The 13,831-nt window shown below is 41.5% G+C and overlaps 2 pseudogenes; both read left to right on the forward strand.

Moving 5' to 3' along the window:
* The first annotated feature begins 542 nt into the window (after positions 1 to 542).
* On the forward strand, positions 543 to 9,101 carry LOC149244158 (protein PPLZ12 pseudogene; annotated as a pseudogene).
* Positions 9,102 to 12,688: 3,587 nt separating this feature from the next.
* LOC149244159 (hypersensitive-induced response protein 4 pseudogene) lies at positions 12,689 to 13,428 on the forward strand (annotated as a pseudogene).
* The last annotated feature ends 403 nt before the right edge of the window (positions 13,429 to 13,831 follow it).

Raw genomic sequence — 13,831 nt, forward strand, 5'->3', positions numbered from 1 at the left:
GAGGTGAGAGGCCCATTCTGGAGGGGCAGCGACCCGGGGGTGATACCTTAGATATGCTGATGGCTCAAGTGTGCCCACAGGCACGCAAGTCAAGGAGTGGAAAGGTGGCAATCCCAATGGTGGAGGACATAATCCTTCATGCTATGCTTTTCATGGTGACATGGGCAGCGGGCTCCCAAGCCCAACATGAGGCTTCGAAGACCCATCTCCAACTGGCCCTCGAATGTCTAAATCCCACCATGTTTAACTGGGAAGAGGCAGTAATGGCAAGCATGAAGAGGCAACTGACCAACTGTCGTCGAGGAGAGACAAAACAATTTGGTTATGGATCGATCTTAGTCCCGCTCATGCTGGAGCAGGTGTTGGAACTGCAGTTGCAAGACATGGCTTTGGACGCACCCAGGCCACGCGAGACGAGGGCCACGCGATGGGCTCACGTCATGCCACGAGGAGGTGGCAGACGACCAGTGGCGTGGGGGACATTTTTCCGAGAGTGGCTGGAGCGACAGATGATCTTTGTGGAGGATTGGCCATATGCCGACATGGATTTCCATGGAGATCCTGACATTCAGCTGCCTGCTGGAGAGCAGTGGGATGATGATGGTAAGACACTTGATAACATTTTTTGATTTTTTATTTTTATGATGTTTTTATTTTTTCATGTACATGTCCTAATGACGAACGCTATGGTATGCAGATGTAGGACCAGTGAGACTCCTTGGACTAGCTCCAGAGGCACGGAGGGATGCGCAAGGCGTTGGAGATCTAGCCCTGGCTCCTCTAGAAGATGACATGATGGAGACAGTGATCCAGAACCTTGAGGACCTGCTAGCAGGGATTCCAGATTACATGGGGATCAAGGAGGTCCCCAGAGCATCCAAAATCCACACAGTAGGAGTGGAACCCAGGATGCACCGCCTATTGAGGCGGGTGGCACGAGCGGCTGTGCACTATAGGGAGCACAACCCGCCGCAGTAGACACCTAGGTTTTTATTTCCTGCTGGTGATTTTTTGAGAGACATGTGTCTCAGATGTACAGAGAATGTAGACTCTATTTAGACATGTACACTTATTTTTGAGCACCTCGGTGCACCACATGATATATATATACATACATATTCCTATGGTCTATTATTGTGCTTTATATGCTTTCTTGTATGATGTTTTGATTACATGTTACGCAAATGTCTGTCTAATACATGATTAGCCAATGCATCAGTTAACGTGTTCAATCGTTGTGGAATATGCTGATATGTAATGAAATCAAAATTCCTCTCTAACAATTTAACACGTAAATACAACCTTAAAATGCGATGGTCTCTGATAGAATATCGCCCATTGAGCTGGTGGACGAAAAGTTGAGAGTCCAGGTTCACAACCAATGTACGAATACCAAGATTAATCGCCTCGGCTAGTAATTCAATCACAGCACTATATTCAGCGACATTGTTTGTGGTACAACCTAAACACACACCTTGAAGATCTATCAACTCACCGTGAGGATCGTAGATCACCCACGCCGCAGAAGACAAATTGCGGGTGCTGCGGCAGGCACCATCAGCGAAACCAATGTAAGGTGCACCAGACATCTGCACAAGAAGCAAAGGACACAATAAGCGGCAATCACGCCTTCACACCAAGCTAAAAACATGAAAACACACACACACAACACACCTGCTAAAACACACGTATGTACAAATCGAAGTGCATGGAATTCACGCATAGTACTTTTTCAAGTACAGCCTGTTTCGGGGCTTATCGAGAGGATTCCCTTCGTAGTCAATTAGCTCGTAGGCCCCTTTCTGCAAAACTCTCTTTACAATATAAGGCCCCAGCCACATGGGCTCGAGTTTGCCTACCCCCAGCTTATCATTCGCTTGATCATATAGCAGGACTAAATCTCCTTCAACAAAAGACTTAGGATGGACAGTACGATCGAAGTGAGTTTTCACTCTCTTCTTCTATGCTTCGATAGCTAGAGAGGCTAGCCGATAGGTCTCGTCCAGCCGTTCTAGGTAAAGAAGGCATTCTTCTACCGGAGTAGTGTTGGGAAGTAATTTGACGGCCAACTTCAATGAAGGGATCTTGCACTCGATTGGAAGGGTAGCCTCCAGTCCATAAACTAATTGAAATGGAGTGAAACCGGTGGCATCCTTCATAGAGGTTCGGTAGGCCCACAAGGCGGGGAACAACATCAAGTGCCAGTTAGACTTATGCATGCCAACGGTACATTGAAGCATCGTAACCAGAACTTTGTTGATGGCTTCAACTTGGCCATTGGCCTGAGGATAGTATGGAGTCGAACTATCATGCCATAAGCCTAGCTGGGTTGTTAGTTCGGTCATCATGTGAATACGGAAATGCTTCCCGTGATCTGTGACGATGGCTTGAGGGACTCCGAACCGTGAAATAACATGGTTGAACAAAAATTGTGCCGCTGTGTGACCGTCTTCAGTTAATGTGGGCATCGCCTCAGCCCATTTGGTGAAGTAATGGAAGGCAACGATAATATACCCATGCCCCCCGGCCGAGCGAGGGTTACAGGTCGTATAATCAATGCCCCATTTTGCAAAAGGGCCGACGGTGACAACAAGGTGCAATGGAGCGGGAGGTGCACGCAAAAATCCTTCGCGCCAGTTATTTCTGGCCCTCCATCTTTAAGGATTGCATTCTTGCCGTCTGCTCCTATCACAAGTGCTAATTTGTGAAGCAGGAAAGTGTTCCCTCTGCGGATAGAGGCAACCCCTTTAGCCCTAGAGTGGGTCTAGTCACAAACAAGGACAAACCAACAACAATTCTCCTTAAATAGTTCAATTTAGAGGCCTACCTCAACCGATGGTCAATGAAGTTCCATTGCACTGCTCCAACCTCCGCTTTCTTCTCCTAATGAGTAATCAACCTGAAACAAAGCAAGGAAATACAACAAAGCACATAACCGGATACAACAAAGAACTATTTACCCATAAAGTCAAGAAATCATGAGCTATCTAGTACATTGCATACGAGACATAGGAAAACATCATTGATTGTATTAAATATGAAATAGAGTAAGCTTACAACCCAGGTCTTGACGTCACAAGCCTTCTCAAGAGGGTCCAGCCAGCATGTTCCTCAAGCATTCACCCTTGAAGATGGATCTCCCAATACAAGTCTCTCTCACTCACAAGTTTCACACAAGATCAAAAGCACTTCACAACCTTCCTCAAGCTCTCAAACAATCCCACACTTGTCACACCAGCTACCTATCAAGCTCACAATACTATCAGCAACACTCCAAAGACTAAGAATTCCAAAACTAGCAGCTCATAGAAATGGTGAAAGCTTAAATAGGAGAAGGAGTCTCCATGAATGGTGGGAAGATGAGTTTATATCCAAGGAAGGTAGCACAAATGACGGAACAGCCATGCCAGAGAAGGGAGGGCGACATAAACAAGGCCAACAACCAGGTCTGGAGTCATCTGGAAAGTCGACTGTTAGAACAAATTCGCCCAAACTGGATTATCGCGGGTACATAACTGGTCTGACGCGCTGACATCGTTACTGCATAACGGAGAAGTTCATGTCATCGCGGGAAAATACAAGCAATAGTTACGCTGTCATATGAAAATCGACCATCGCAGGAATTACGTGTACTTCCGCAATGGCAGGGCGTATGGACTGTTTTGGAGCGCTCATCAGCGCGTTTATTTGAAAAACAGACACGATGGTGCAGAAACTTTGGCAAAGTGGGTCATTTGGCAACATCAGAGAGCATGAGCATGAATGATTTTGGACTCATGACACAGTAGGAAGACTGGGATGAAGGCAGTGACAAATTACTGTGTAACAATTTCAATTCTGATTTGGTTGGTTCAGTTCATCAGAGTGATGAAGTATTTTAGGTTGTGAATAATTGTCCTTCAAGGAGAAAGAAACTTCACATGAAATATCTTTGCAGCAAGAGGTTTCTTTTTGTGGTGTTAGCATGCAAGGGTTGACAAAATTACAAAGTGTAGAGACACCAATGCAATGCAAAAGTTTGTTGAACAATGGTCTCATTCAATCATCCCTTATGCCATGTTGTGCACCGATGGTTATGGTGCCAAAGAGGAATGGTAAGTATTTCAAGAAAGAGGACAAAAGGAGTACTTTTCGCCAAAGAAAAGTTGTAAAAAGAGGTCAGTGCAAGAATATACCTACCACCAAACAGGAATGGTTTGTATGGATTTTAATGTTGTATGTTCTTTGTAGCACTTCTACTGCATACATGTATTTGAATTATGGCAAAAAAGAGTCATTTCTTGAAGAAATTTCCCACTTGGGTGACATAAACATGTTGAGGAAGTTTTCTTATGCACATGTCATATATGAAGGAAAATTGTTTGATGTTTTGAAGATATCAAAGTACAATTTTGGTTTCACTTCTTTGATGCACTTGGGCCATGATGTTGGAGGAGGTAAGTTGAAGGCAAGCCTCTCCAAGTGGATGCCATTGTTGATAGGTCATCACTCAAGATCATCATTTTGATAATAGGTTTGTTGGGAGCATCCCAATGTTAGAGGAAAGTTGTTGTTGACATTTCTCCTTTTGAAGCTCCTTGGCATGCATCGTCATGTGTGTTAAAAGTCTTCCAGTGGGGAGGCAAACAATAATGGGCATGCATTGCTTCAAACCAAAAGATTAGTTCAATTCTTTTTTATGCTATTTCAAACTCGAAAGGTTCATTTGAGTTTTAGGTTTATGCAAGAAACTTCACCATATTATTTCATTCAAAAGATTTCCATGGTGTAAAGATTAAATTGCAGCGATCCATGCGCTTTCATTGGATGGATGCTTGTCAAAAATTTCACTTGGTTCGAAGGTAAAAAAGAGGTATAAGAAACAAGTTCATTGTTATGCCTTTTATGCCTATTGGTTATGTAACTGTTGTATTCAAGAACCATTATGTTTCACATGAAAGTTATGTTTACAAAATTTCATACTTTCAAGATGTACAATCGGGCTTGAATCAAGAAAACCTAGTGAAATTTGTCATCCATTTGCATTATATTTTGTTATGTCATCTTGGTATGGAGGATGTTGATTTTGATGACGACATGGACAAAACCATGAGTTTCTATGAATGACTAAAAATGGTACAACAAACAGTGCAATATCAGCTTGAAAGGGGCAAAGGCAAATACAGGTATAGAATAGGGTACTCAAGGTAAGTGAATGTTGATTTTCTTAGAGAGGAGCTCAAGGGAAAAACTTTATCAAAAGCCAATTGGATAAAACTTGGAAAGGTTAGGGAGATGTAACCTGATCTACTTGTCAGATAATAGTATATTTTGGGGTCCAAAAGGCTTCTAGTGGGGAGGAATGATTAGGTGCTCAATATTTAGCTCAAAATCCTAATTTCTCATATTGGCTCGAAAAATGTATGGTTGCGTCCACCTCGTCAAGACGATCACAACACAATTTGTTTCCTTGAAAATGGAGTCCAGATGAAGGATAAAAGGCATGTTGCTCATTTTCCTAAAGAGCTAAAAAAATTGTAGAATGGGATAGAATGATGACATGGAAGTCAAGTCAGCAGTCGAGTCAACAATGGGAATCTTCTTCAATTTTCACCCAATGAGGTTGTAACAAGTGTCACCTCCGAATTCGCCAGTTTGTCTCAGGGAAGGTGAAATTTCCTAATTGGCCTTTAAGGTGGAATTTGATTTTTATTTATTTATTTAAAAATCATTATATATATTTTTTTATATATAATTATTATGTTATATTATATGATTTTCTTAATTATATATTAATTATATTATGTATATTATATGTTTTAAATATTATTTAAATATTAACTAAAACAAAGTTCGAATGGCATATTAAATGAAATCGCATATCATATAGTTCCAAAGTCAAACTATGGGTTTGAAATATATTAATATGGCAAAATTATGTGAGGAGCGGAGGGAGGGGGAATGGAACCCATGACCTCCCACACCCCACTTCAAAGCTTTACCAACCAACCATGGGCGTGTAATTGAAAGGAGGGGCATCATACCAATATTTACACCGCAGCTTGATGCCGACGGATGGGTGGTGGGAGCTAGCCCTGCGAGCCAGCCCTTGTCCCATATGACCTCAACCACACGACCATGGGCCAACGCCAAGTATAAGCATGATTAGTGTGCCATTAATCCAAGTTTAGCATTAATTAACCCAAGTTTAAGATGGAGGAAGTTTTGGAGACCCGCTAAATTAGGCGGAAACTTCCATTTTTGGTGGACTTAACTGGAGTCTCTCTAGATTTAGCAGAGGTTTCCTAGGAAAAATTAAAAGAGGCATAACTTACTCAGTTTTCGACCAAATTGAGATAAAAAAGAAGTGTTCTTAGTTAATTTTGACCTTATGAACACATTAGTGTAGGTATAAGGAGCCATACAGCTTTGTAAACAACATTTTTTCCACATTGAGATAATATAGAGGCCCAAGCCATGGAAGCTGGACCAAGCAGATGTACCCCAGGATCGGTGAACTCATTCATCAAAACACTGTGTTAATGGGTCTCTTTGATGGCTTGTTGTACTTTACATTTTCTTGATTCATTATTAGTTTCTGAAGCTATTTTTCTCATGAATGTCTTATTTAACTTAAGGAAATTTACCTCTTTGTAAGTGATCTGAAAATCACTTGTGCGTGATCTCAATTAATTTAATTAATGAAGGTATTACAGACTCATGTGCTGGTGTGTGTCTATGTTATCTTAGGTAATGGATCAATAAGATTGCAAAATACACAGACACTGGAAAATGGAAAACAGTAAGAGAAACACAGCAAGAAAAATAGAACACAACAAAATTTAATAAAGAGTTCACCCAATCCTCCTGGGCTACGTCTCTGGTCCAGCTTTCAATGGTGGCCTTCTTTTATTGTGTCTTTGAACAAAGTTTTACAATGAGGAGCTCAATTTGAGTCTCCTGAAATAGATGATGCTTATTAGGGTGGTACTTGGATTCCCCAAGCCACTAGAGTGCACACACTCTCCCTTACCAAGTCTCGACCTCTCTGGTCTTTAATGGGATGAGTCCAATTTGGTACTTAGTTCCCAACAGATATCCTCACAGGGATTGCTTGAACCTCTCAAGCCTGGTTCTGTCTGCTCGATGTTGCCTTAACTCTGTAGGTCAGCTCGGCTCTCTGTTCTCTTCTTCTTGTCTCCTCCGTTCTGTTCTCTATTTGTTCATGGCTTAAAGCCAATCCGTCTCATGATTGTTCGCTTCCTCTTCTGCCCCTTTGGATCGCCTGCTGCTACTCACTTGGAAATCCCTGTCTCTACGTCATCACTAGTGTGTAACGTCTCACAGGGAAGTGGCCACTTGTCCTCTCACGAACTGCACCAGCTCTTCCTCAAACGGTTTGGTATTTCGGTTACTCTGTGTAATGATTGATTCACCAACTCAGCGGTCAAATCGGACTTCAAATGTTTATATGTTGTAGCTTATTTCTCCCTCCGAATTCGGTTTCCCATCGGGCGCAATCTCCGTCGTTAGATCTTGGGCCTCCAGATCCTACGGTTATCACTCTTATCACGCGGTTCACTTGCTCAAACGTTAGCCCACAATGAGAGTGGTTTCTCTCTCGTCCGCTAGACACGCGTCAATCAATGTATGGAATCGATCGTTCCCCTTCCAAATCCGCTTACCACCCGAAACACCTATGATATTCCGCCGGTTTTGGAGCACGCGACCCACCTTTCAGTTTAGTGCTTTTCCCCTGGTTTTCGGCTTCCCTTGTGACCGTACTCAGGACTTCTCCTTCTCGGGGTGTTTTGCCCAGCGATGATCGTGCATCAGAAACGACCTCTGTTTTCTAATCCGGACTTCCCAATTGCTAGTTTGTGTCCTGCGCGGTCTCCATGGGCCTCGGTCAGTGTGCTTTAACCGAGGTCCTCATCGTTCCTTACTGGCTACAAACTGCCACTGTCCAGAGGTCCTTCCTGATAGCTCATCGTTCACAAGTTTTTGAAGTCTGTAATGATTTGACAGAGTGATAGAACTTTGATAATTTTCATGGATCCAATTCGGATCACGGCCTTCCCACTGAAAAAGCTTTTGGACCACCTGTTAGACTTCGTCTCATGTCAGAGATTGATTCTTCTTCAAAATAGTGTTTTGAAGAAGAAATCATTAATGTGTTGTTTTAGATTATGTAATTTATCTTCAGCTCTTCAACTGGCAACGACTTCAAGCTCCTACCTCTGTAAAAACACAAAGAAAACAAAGCATACATCAGACTCTACTGTTGATGAATTTGGTCAAGTTTTATCTTCATATGGTTTCAACTATCATGGCACAGAGGTCCTCTACAGTGGCACCCTTGGTACAGAGCTTACTTGTGAAATATTCATTGGTCCAGTTTACTATCAACGACTTCGTCATATGGCTTCAGATAAATTTCAGGACAATGTCTTTGTGCAATTATTTTGCTCCATCCAGTATCGTGTTGTGAAACAGAATACTGACGATGCATTTTATGAGCTGCAAAATCCTTAAGAACAAATTCAAGCTTATGTGTTTGATGTGGTTCGAGCAAATGTTCCAAAGATGAATTTGGATGAATTATTTGAGCAAAAGGGCGATGTTGCCAAAGTTGTGTTAGAAAAGCTTGAAAAAGCAATAAGGTCATATGGGTATAATATACAACAGATACTTGTGGTTGATATAGTTCCGGATCCTTCAGTACAGTAGGCAATGAATGAGATCAATGCAGCCCAACGACTTCAACTTGCAAGTGTGTTTAGAGGTGAAACAGACAAAATGCTACAAGTTAAAGGGCGGAAGCTGATGCAGAGGCAAGATATCTTGCTGGTGTTGAGGTTGCACGACAGAGACAAGCTATCACAGATGGGCTACGAGAAAATGTGTTAAAATTTTCCCATAAGGTCCTCGGCACTTCTCCGAAGAATGTCATGGATTTAGTCATGACAACTCAGTACTTTGACACAATAAAAGATGTTGGGGCATCATTCAAGAACACGACTGTCTTCATTCCGCATGGTCCAGGGCATGTGAGAGACGTCAATGAGCAAATAAGGAATGGACTTATGGAAGCATCAAGTGTCTCTCAGGATTTGCTTTAGAAAATTGCGAAGGATTTGATACTGTTTATGGTGCATGAAATATGCTTGGTTCCTTTACTTTCTGTGTGAATCCGGTGTCAAATTTCCTTGCTGAAGATGGTTCTTTTGAGAAAAATTTTCCTCTTTTAAGCTATGGTCAAATGGTCCATGACATTACATTTTCATCAGATGACATCTCAGCTAGTTGCCATGTGCAGAATACGCACCAGACAGCATTAAAGACATCGCCCTGTTCCAGCATGTTATATTATTTTAGTGTTAAAACATGAGCGTTGTTATGGCTTTACGGGTGCAAACCCATGGAATAGAAGTAGCCTTGAAGGCGTATTCCATGGTTACTATTTTATTTACAGTGGGAAATATATTGCGGCACCGAGTATGGACCACCACTTACATATACGCAGAGGTAATAGGTTTATTATGCAACGCAATAACAGTGTTAATCTTACAATTGTAGCCGAAATAAAATTACAATTTGGGCAGGAGCCAGCCCAGCCTTCAATTCTATTAATTTCCTGCCATAACCAGTCACGTTGTCATTCGGCAAGCGTAATTTTTCACGGCATATGTGCTATCTTAAGTGTCGTGTTAAAATGCAAGGGACACAGTCAAGCTTTTACGCAACCATGCAAGCTTGGCACTATGGGTTGGAGGTAATGAGCAACACCCACCAGATGACATCAATGCAGCTCTAAAGAATGACTTGCAGCTTCATCCTTATTCGAAGTCCCCTGTCAAATGTTACAGAGGAGGTCTCAGTATGGGATTTGGAAGGGACCTGTCCATACCACAAAATCAACAAAAATATATCAGTGCCATCAAAAATAACACTTCCAGTTTTTGAAATGCAGTATCAAAAATCACATAATGCAAAGCCGGTTTATTTTCTTCTCCTCATGCTTCTTGATACATCAGCAAAACCTTTATCGAGGAACTTCTATTGGCTCAATTTGCCAAGTCATTCTCTCCCTAATGTTGAAGATCATGACAACCAACATGAGCCCATTTGCATTAAGAATAATTGTGAATATGGAAGTATGAATGTAGAAGAACCTGCAACTGAGACAACAGAGGGATTGCTTTCAGGGGTGTCAAGCCTTCTTTCAGGAAGAACAAACACATTCAAGTGACAGGGGTGTCTTTGCTGTTTCTCATTCAACAAAAGCCGCAAATGCCTGGACGCGTAGATTCATGTGTTATACCATGCTCAACAGATATGCCCATTATTATCGGATAAGAAAGATTGTAGGGGGGTCGATTTCCATCCGATATATGCGGTGGATTTATTCTAGATTTTCAAAATCTTCTCCTAATTGCGGTAAAATGGCCAGCGCATTTCCAGACATTTGGGGAGCAGTTGCAAAGTGGTAGGGAACAAGATTCGATTGCCCATATTTGTCTTCACCAATGGGATTGACACCTGTAATGCCACCGCTTCATCAGTTTTCAACAGTTCGAGTAGAAGAAGGAGCGCATTTTTATTTTCAGAAGAGCTGATTGTTTTCTGTTAGTTTATTTATTAATAATGATAAAAACAATTTCCTGGTCTTGGGGTCGATTTGTTTTCCCCCAACTGTGTTTTGTTTCATATATTAAAAGAAAAATTCATTTTAAAAAAGAGGGAGCAGAGAGAGGAGAAAATTCTGAGCGCTGGAGGAGAACTGAGCTCCATTGTACAGTCTTTGACAGAGGGATTTTTAATGAAAATGTCACAGCTCTGACTTCTGAGATTCATGTGGTATGTTAATTTAGCATAAGTTTTCCTTCTATTTCATATGTGATCTGTTATGTTCCATTTCACTTCATGATCATTTCTAATTGAACAAATGAAGTGTTAAAGCAAGAATTCATGCCTGCCATGCTCTGCTTTTAAGTTTGTTCAATTCAATGTTTTCTTCTGTTTAAGGAGGATTCAAAGTTATTGTTTGCCCTCCTTAGCTCCTTACCAGTCTTTCCATCCCATTTAAATCTAGATTTGATGCTAAATTTCTTACCTACCTTGCCTCAGTCGATAACCTGTGTTCTTCATTATATTTCCCTGTTTCAAGCTGTGATTTTGCCCATGCAGCCCAGAAAAACCCCGTTATTTAATTAAAAACCCCAAATCAACCTTTTTAAATCAGTTTACTAGCCTAATATCAGTGTTACCTTGTTGGTCATCTCATCCCATTGAAGATCTACCGAGATTGACCGGAGAGAGCCTTCTCCTGCCCTGTAGGGCTAGCTACGAGGCTAAATGGTTTGATGTAGCCTTGAGGTTTGCCTTTATCAGCCTGAGGTGAAATTTCAAGCGCTAACATACTGGCGACCATACTGGAGAGAACATTCAACTTGTTGATTGTCTTGTCCCAGTACATGCAATCAAGGTGCAGATCTGATGCTGATGGTGGACAGCAGTCAGATACATATGCAGGCTGAACCATTCACCTGGCGACTCCAACTCGATCCAGACATTCTAACGCTTGCTGATCTATTCATGCAATGGAAGGGTATGTGGCAAACCCTACCCTGTGTGAAGCTGTAGAAGAAATAAGAAAGAAGTTAGCAGATACTGAATTAGATGAAGATGTTTTTAGTGCCTTGCTTCAATGCTTGAAATCTCTTAAGGTCTTCAAAACTAGTGGCTATGAGTTAATTGTTGAAAGAATCGAGAAGGAGATTCAATGGTTAGATGAGCAAATTCAGTCATATGATTTCCAAGACCCTAAAAAGTTCTTGGAAATCCTTCCTCATTCGAAACAAGATATCATAGAATTGCCTACAGTCGTTTACATTGACAGTGTGCAGCTGGAAGTATGCATCACAGAGTTGGGGCAACCAATAGAGTCCGGCTTCCGTGATCCTATTGTGGCATACATGGACACATTTTTCAGTTTGATTGATAGATCAGGCTGTCTTGTACGTGATCAGGCTCAGTACATGCATGAAGGGTTGCCAGCAATTGCATCTGTGTTCTAGCGGAAGCATTCTCGAGCTACAACATTCTTAGGTTTACTTGAATGGTTAATTTGCCATTTTAGTATTACCTGATCTAGTGTTTGTACAGCAAAGTAGGGTAACTTTGTAAATAAATAAGCAGCCATAAGGGCAGCATCTTGTTTTAGTTTGCTTGAAGATTGTTTGAGTTTAGTTTCAGTTTGAAAATTAAGTCAAGAGTTGGGTCGATGATGACTCCATTGCCCAATGGGTGGAGGCACTGTCTGCTCTCCCAAAGTTCTGCGGTTCTTGGCACCTCCACAGAGCGGCAGCTGCCATCCCAAGTGGAGCCGATGTTAGACTCCATCTCATGTCAGAGATTGATTCTTCTTCAAAACAGTGTTTTGAAGAAGAAATCATTAATGTGTTGTTTTAGATTATGTAATTTATCTTCAGCTCTTCCACTGGCAGCGACTTCAAGCTCCTACCTCTGTAAAAGCACAAAGAAAACAAAGCATACATCAGACTCTACTGTTGATGAATTTGGTCAAGTTTTATCTTCATATGGTTTCAACTATCATGGCACAGAGGTCCTCTACAGTGGCACCCTTGGTACAGAGCTTACTTGTGAAATATTCATTGGTCCAGTTTACTATCAACGACTTCGTCATATGGCTTCAGATAAATTTCAGGACAATGTCTTTGTGCAATTATTTTGCTCCATCCAGTATCATGTTGTGAAACAGAATGCTGACGATGCATTTTATGAGCTGCAAAATCCTTAAGAACAAATTCAAGCTTATGTGTTTGATGTGGTTCGAGCAAATGTTCCAAAGATGAATTTGGATGAATTATTTGAGCAAAAGGGCGATGTTGCCAAAGTTGTGTTAGAAAAGCTTGAAAAAGCAATGGGGTCATATGGGTATAACATACAACAGATACTTGTGGTTGATATAGTTCCGGATCCTTCAGTACAGAAGGCAATGAATGAGATCAATGCAGCCCAACGACTTCAACTTGCAAGTGTGTTTAGAGGTGAAGCAGACAAAATACTACAAGTTAAAGGGCGGAAGCTGATGCAGAGGCAAGATATCTTGCTGGTGTTGAGGTTGCACGACAGAGACAAGCTATCACAGATGGGCTACGAGAAAATGTGTTAGAATTTTCCCATAAGGTCCCCGGCACTTCTTCGAAGAATGTCATGGATTTAGTCATGATAACTCAGTACTTTGACACAATAAAAGATGTTGGGGCATCATCCAAGAACACGACTGTCTTCATTCCGCATGGTCCAGGGCATGTGAGAGACGTCAGTGAGCAAATAAGGAATGGACTTATGGAAGCATCAAGTGTCTCTCAGGATTTGCTTTAGAAAATTGCGAAGGATTTGATACTGTTTATGGTGCATGAAATATGCTTGGTTCCTTTACTTTCTGTGTGAATCCAGTGTCAAATTTCCTTGCTGAAGATGGTTCTTTTGAGAAAAATTTTCCTCTTTTAAGCTATGGTCAAATGGTCCATGACATTACATTTTCATCAGATGACATCTCAGCTAGTTGCCATGTGCAGAATACGCACCAGACAGCATTAAAGACATCACCCTGTTCCAGCATGTTATATTATTTTAGTGTTAAAACATGAGTGTTGTTATGGCTTTACGGGTGTAAACCCATGGAATAGAAGTAGCCTTGAAGGCATATTCCATGGTTACTATTTTATTTACAGTGGGAAATATATTGCGGCACCGAGTATGGACCACCACTTACATATACGCAGAGGTAATAGGTTTATTCTGCAATGCAATAACAGTGTTA

Source organism: Pinus tabuliformis, chromosome 8 (assembly GCF_031772625.1).
Source record: "Pinus tabuliformis cultivar Carrire ecotype Pingquan chromosome 8, CPIR1, whole genome shotgun sequence".
Lineage (NCBI taxonomy): Eukaryota > Viridiplantae > Streptophyta > Pinopsida > Pinales > Pinaceae > Pinus > Pinus tabuliformis.